Source organism: Dermacentor andersoni, chromosome 11 (genome assembly GCF_023375885.2).
Source record: "Dermacentor andersoni chromosome 11, qqDerAnde1_hic_scaffold, whole genome shotgun sequence".
NCBI lineage: Eukaryota > Metazoa > Arthropoda > Arachnida > Ixodida > Ixodidae > Dermacentor > Dermacentor andersoni.
The window spans coordinates 23,603,940-23,610,689 of NC_092824.1; the positions used below are offsets into that span (position 1 = coordinate 23,603,940).

General features: G+C 42.7%; 1 long non-coding RNA gene across 1 annotated transcript; it reads left to right on the plus strand.

The window, feature by feature from the left end:
* Positions 1-5,794, plus strand: LOC129381579 (uncharacterized). The gene is made up of 2 exons (XR_008609756.2): positions 1-240; positions 4,845-5,794. It is a non-coding gene; the product is annotated as an uncharacterized lncRNA (long non-coding RNA).
* Positions 5,795-6,750: the final 956 nt, after the last annotated feature.

The following is a 6,750-nucleotide window of genomic DNA, read 5'->3' on the forward strand; positions in this document are numbered from 1 at the left end:
AGGGGGGTGAATGTTGGCTGTAATATGCTATGCATTAAATAGTACTTTCTTGTGGACTAGCAGGTTCATACTTGAATTATTAACGTGCTGCGCAGGATGTTCAAGGAAAAGGAAAGAGCATAGGACAGTGCAAAGCCCAGCTACGACAGCCAACATGAAACGTGGTGATCTGTGACAACAGAAAAAGGTCAGCCGAACAGGCGGGGGAGGAAATGTGTCATGCCCCTGTACTTTATATTGGTAACAATTTTTCTCTTTCATTCTTTTGATAGTTGAGCTGTCGTGTCCCCTTTTCCTTTTCTTGTGCTTCTTGAACAGCATGTTAATAATTCAACTATGCATGAAGCCTGCATACTTTCGTCTTTTATTTCATGTTATTCTTAATATAGTTTCTGTCGCACTGAATGCACTTGTTTGTAATATGTTTAAACAAACTTTATTTACACCTGTTGCTAGCCTCACATATGCTGTATGTTAAAGCGTCCTTATTTTTTCTATGTAGCGTCTCATATTTAGTGCTATCATGCCTAATTTTTATATGTTGGTCATCTGCATTACTCTGCATCCCTTCGTTATGCAATGCCTTTTGGGGTATGCAAGGTATTTGAAGAAATAAATCTGTCACGTACAACAAGGCTTGAGTTGACGTTTCTTAGTGGATATTTAGATTGCTGTTCAGGCCAGATGTTTTCTGAGCCTTTCTTTGTAAACCCGGATCATACCATCATGCAATCACCAGATATCTAAGTCTCCTCAAATGTTCTGGAGGAGTGTCTCTACGAGTGTGAAGGCATTGTGTCACTCCGTCACTTTCTGTGGTACCATAATTTCTTTGAACTGACCTACAACGAACAAACATAATTTATTTGAATTGACCTTCAACAAACACTTAGCACGAAGTGTGAAATGTCTCTGAAACTGTCACTTTCGCAGTTGTTTCATTACATACTGCCTGTGAATGCACAAAATATGTAGTCGCGTCAGCGGAGAAAGGTGCACAGGAATTCTGACTTGCCCGACAATGCTGCCCATCTAATGCCGTGGCAACTCTCAGCTGCACATAACTAGCAAAGAATTCAATACATAATACAGCATTCTACACACCGACATCTGACATGCGTTATGATGACGACACGTTTTGTAGTGAAATGGGCGCTGTTCTTTTCCATGTGTACCTCATTTTCACATCTTACCTTGTCTACACCTCCAGCGCCATTATTTAGTGCTAACAAAGAAGAACCATTACAAAGGCATGCAGGAGAGGGGAGGCAAGTGGAGGAAAAATGTGCAGTAGAAGGCTCTGTGCATCCTCTCACCGAGATGTTACATGGATGTGCTGAGGGCGTCAGATAAACAAGCTGGCACTCTTGCCTGTCATGCTGTGTAGCTTCGTTTATTTGTGCCACTGTTCATCACTTTTTTCCAAGTGTAGCCAGGCAAGAACTTGACAGAAACAGGATGGCTATGCACTTGGCTGAATGAAAGCCATGGCCCTGAAGTCGGTGGCTTTAGTTTCATTGAGCAATTTAAGTGCTGCATGTCAAAAGAGTCTTCTTAGGAAGTTTGGAATTAAATCTAGTCTATTCGATGTCCAATGGCACTATACCACCATGAAGCACTGCTTAGCATGCATACTGACCAGCCACATTAATGCGTGGTTTATGAGGAAAAACACGTCTTCCTCCTTACATGCGCCTTAGGCCTTCTGGAAAAGAGCCCATATTTTGATGATGCAAGTATCTGGCTTTCTTGCACAAATCTCAGGGTACGTCCAAACATGTATTTGCCTTGCTGAATTTCTGCGTGGTATAGTAAAGGCTTTGAAGATAGTCAATTTGCTCTGCTTGCAGACAATGGGGCACAAGGCTTTAATTTCGGAATTTCAGTGATGAGCTTTGTTTTGCAAAATGTCAGCACGAATGTCGCCTACGGGTGTTAAACATGGCCAACCCAGACAGTAGAGAACAATCACTTGGCACTGGTGATACTTGCAGGAGGAGAGACTAGTATTTGCAGAAATTAATTGATAGAAAGGGAGACCTCGCATGTCAGACTTGAGTGCTTCAATGGCAGTAGTAGAAACTTCCCAGTCTACCCTGTTTCATTTCTCTCAAGATGACCATGGTTCAGCTTGCAGTGATAAACAGTGGTAGAACAAACAATGCCACTGGAGTCAATGTTTCAACAAGGGGACTTGTCTTTGGCTTGTATTGGTGGAGCGACATGCCCTGTCAAAGGCAAGACCACTTGTGAAAACAGTGGCTTCAGCAACATTGTTTGTTCCACCACTGTTCGTCACTTCAAGCCTCCATCTTTCCGTGATCTTCTTTCTCGTTCGCAGTTCAGCCTGAGTTCATTTTATTATTGCGACACTTTTATTATTGTGATGCTGGTTCCCATGAACTTGCATATTGCTCAGCAGTAGATGTCACAGGCTTTGCATTGTCCTCATTTGTGGTAAAGCGAGAAGGTACAGAAAGGAATAGTTTGTAGGAACTTGTGCTTTTAGTGTAAATCTTGTTTTTATCTGCTTAGCACCTAACTGCACAATTGAGCATACACTGATAACCTGTAGTAACTTCCTGCATCTAACGTTGGGAAGTTGAATCTGCGTGTTTGCCTCTTACTTATATTTGGAGCTGCACTTCAGTTTCCAGTTCATCTACCAGATAGGTGGCTTGCTTGTAGAACTGCGAAAATTGTTCTTAGGCGTCCACTCTTTTGTCGGCAGGAAAGGTGCATGTATGCCAACACCCTTCTAGCCCTTGTGGATGTCAGTGCACTACTTCTGAAAGAGGTGCCTCTAAAGAATGAGTAAGCACCACCAAGTCTGCCAAGCAAACAATTGCTACCAGGAACTTGCCATCACTGAATGTAGCACAAGGTGTCTTTGCTTTCGCAGAGCTCTGCATCTCTCTTTGGTTGGAAATAATACAGAGCGTTTCACAAACTGCAAAGTAACATTGAAACCGGATAACGTTGTCATGCCACTCAACCCACCTAGTCTCGCAAAGGCTCCGAAGTTAACCAACAAGAATCCTCTACTAGTGCATTTTTGGCACTACTTTGTTTTGATGACACAGTGAAGAAAGAAATCACTTCCTTCATAATGCTAACAGCGTTTGTGACAGCTTGAAGTCTTGGGGGCTTCGCCAAAGACAAGTTGAGTGTATGGGTGAAGCAGAGGTACTGAACCACACTTGGCACGTAGTGCTTGATTTCAGATGCTGCACCAAACAGATCGGATATCATAATGTTACATTACAGCCATCACTAGTTATGCCGATAAGACCTGAAGCCTTCAGTGTTATGCGCAACCCGTTCTCCAAGTACAGCCCCTGTCAAGATGATCTCACTGACACTTATAATGATGCCAGGCATCACCACTACTATGGTCCATAAACTGTGCAGCCTTCTTGTACCACATTACATTACTGTGGACATATTGCAAGCCCAGTCTTAGCTGCATTATGCGAGCTGCATTAGTGAACTGCATTTCACTGAATGTAACATTGTAATGCTTAAAAAAAATGACACTGCACGGATTGCACACAAGGGCACGAGAGGGTGGCGACACTGACAAGCGCAACACTAATAAACGTAAAACGGACAAGCGTGCATGACCCCCCGTGTTACCGTCTCTTGCCCTTGTCTGGGTTTTGTGCAGCATCTATTTCCTAAGCATTATGAGCCAACTAGCCCCAAGTTTTATTGCAACACTGTAAATTCCAGATTCTTGAACGTGTTGTACGAGCCTACCATGAACTCTGTCCCCACAGCCTCTTGTCAATTTATTGTGCTATAGGTCAATTGTTTTTCTAGTGTATATTATGTTTTGGCTGATGTGGTAGCAAGATATTTCTGAGGTTCTGTAGCTACACTGGAGTCCCGAATGCCCAAGGGTTCCCAAAAAATTGCCCTCACACAAGGTTAATAAGGCTCCTTTTATGCAATCCAGACGCATTCAATTCTCTGTCAGTGAACCAGTATGCCTTGGCATCCTGGAAAAATTATGAATTTTATGTCAGGTTCCAGGTGGCTTCAGTTGTCATTGTGAAGTCGTCAAGCAGAGATTTGATTGAAATATCCTTTTTTTACATGCACTTGCACAAGCAAGTTCTTTTCAGTTTTAACTGCTGCTTTCTTGCGGTCCATCTTAACCCTGTAGCCTCGCTATTTTTTTTAGAGGCTTTGTCACGGGTTTCTGCAGCTGAACGTCTTCTAGAAGCTTCCTATGATGCTACAGCATACAGTATTTTCAATACAGAACATTTTCAGAGTTTGACAAGACAAGCCACATAAGTTTATCTGGATGTGAGGGGCACACATATTTTTCGATGACAGAGTGAGGCAAGCTTGTCGCTGTATTTATGACTGCTAGTTTGCAACCACCTTTATGTTTGTACCAGCGCTCAGAGCTACAAACTGAGCCATGTACAGCGTGCTGTTGCCAGAATTCTATGCATGATGTGTGCATTTGGTGAGTGAAAGCAGCGACGGGGCCAGAGGAGGTTGTGTTGCAAAGGCAGGTTGGCTGACGTCATGCTCGTTCCCAAGTTTTTTTGCTCCATGTTTTAAGTCCATGCCAATTCCAAAGCTGAGAGCAATGGCGGGCGTAGCATGGCGAGCATTCTTCTGCACGGGCCTGGCGGCACAGCTAAGATCGCTAGCACAACTTTGAGCTCTGTAGGAATAATGAAAACGGAAGTCACGAGGGCAAGGCAAATAAGTTCTAGTAAATAACGTAGTTTGTGCAGAAGCAGCATTTGATTCCTGAAGGTTTTTTTTTTTTGTGTGTGTGCAAAGTGCATGTATTTAAAATTTTAAATGTCTCTTTCATGCAGGAACTGGACAAGAACATTTCCGTGATGCCCCAACTTTAGTGAGATGTACAGTGGCTAATCAAGGATAGGCCGGGCCAAGCATGACAAGATAGCTTGGGCTAAGTGTGTGGGCATTGACATCAGCCTTTTGTTGTGCCAGCCACTGGCCAATGTTTTACCTCGCATGGCCCGACATAAATTCTTGTATGGATCCGATACATTAGCACACCCAGGATTATTGTCTGGGCGTGGGGCAAAATTTGGCAAGACATAATAACATATACGTAAGAAATAACATTTCAATTTACAGATAGTTATGGGGGAGGGCTGTGAACCCAGGGCGATTTTGGGAAGACTGACAAACTTTTTTTAAAAACACCTCCATAGCAGATAGCACAATTTTGCATCTCGCTGAGGTAGATAGTGCAATTTGATTACTCGCAAAGGTAGACATTATTTTCATGAATAACTGAAATGCATAATCGAAAAGGACAAGTTTATTCATTTAAATACCTTATGGGCACCAAAAGGAATTGCATAATGGAGGGATACACAGGAATGCAGTTTACTAACACGAAAAAAATAAAAGTAATGGCACTAACGATGATGCACCATGTTAGGAAAAAAGAAGGAAGTAGCATACTACATATGCAAGAGGCTAGCAGAAGGTACAAAAGAATATTTCATCTTTATAAGTAGTGAAAGAAAAATTACTTCTAGGAAAAAATTATTATAAAAGAAAAGAAAGAACGCATCCATGCTTTACAGATAGCTCTAACAGCCCACAATTCCCTATCCCTCTCCTAAAAACGTGTTAAAAAATATTTTACAAAAGGACATAGGGCATCGAAAGCAACAGTACTGTCTTGGAAACAAGGAAACAAATTACAAATGCAGGTAATGGCACGCTGGGGGAACTCAATTAAATGATGTAAAAAACATGAATTATTAAAGGACGTTGCAAATTTGCATGACTGGCCTTGGATGTTGTATCTCAAGGAGACCATTCCCCAGGTCAATGGCTCTTGGGGAAGCCGAGTGTCCTGCGCTCCTCTCCCACCCCTTCGTTAGTTGAATGCCATGTTCACTCAACATAGATGATGCTCAGTTCAATGTGGTGTTCTGACTCATGCTTTTCTATGAGATGCTTCCTCGTTGATGCGTACGAGCACTTGCTGCACTTGAACGGCTTCACGCCAGTATGAACCGACATGTGAGCCTTGAAATGATCCTCGCTCTCCGTCGAAAATGTCCCCGGACAAACGTCACACTTGAAGCGCTTCTGTTGGTGGGTTCGCATGTGTTTCTTGTGATTACTTGGCCATCTTGTGGTATACTGACACACATCACAGCGTAACCAACAAGCGCCTTTTCTGTTGACTTTTTTTCCTCGAGGCTTAGTTTTCCTAACAGGCACAAGGGGTCCTTCCATAATTTCCAGACATAAGAAGTCCTCAACTGACACTTCCTGAGGTACTCCCATTTCTCCAGGCTCGCCTTCCTGAACAAATGCTTCGAGTGTGTTCTTCTTGGCTGTGCAAAAGTATTCTGCTTTCCCCGTGACTTGCAGCTCGTCCATGAGCTGTTCCCGTTCATCTGGTGTTGGCCTCGGATATGCAGACGTCCCGCAGTCATCAGCATTCTGCAACATAACTGCAGAGAGCAATACATATGAATAGATGCAGCCCTTCCAACACAGTGAAAAATACTACTAAACAACACAAAACTTTCAATTCTGGCACTCACACACTATACAGAAAACAATAACAATACTACAGACTTCAGAGAAACAATAAACGAAAAATAATTGAACAACGTAAGCAAAATACAGAAGCAAAAATGTCAGGAAGCAACGGATCATGACAAACTCGTGCGTATACATATTCAAGCTAGCAAGGCCAACCGTCCTTACTTTAGGAGAACAGTT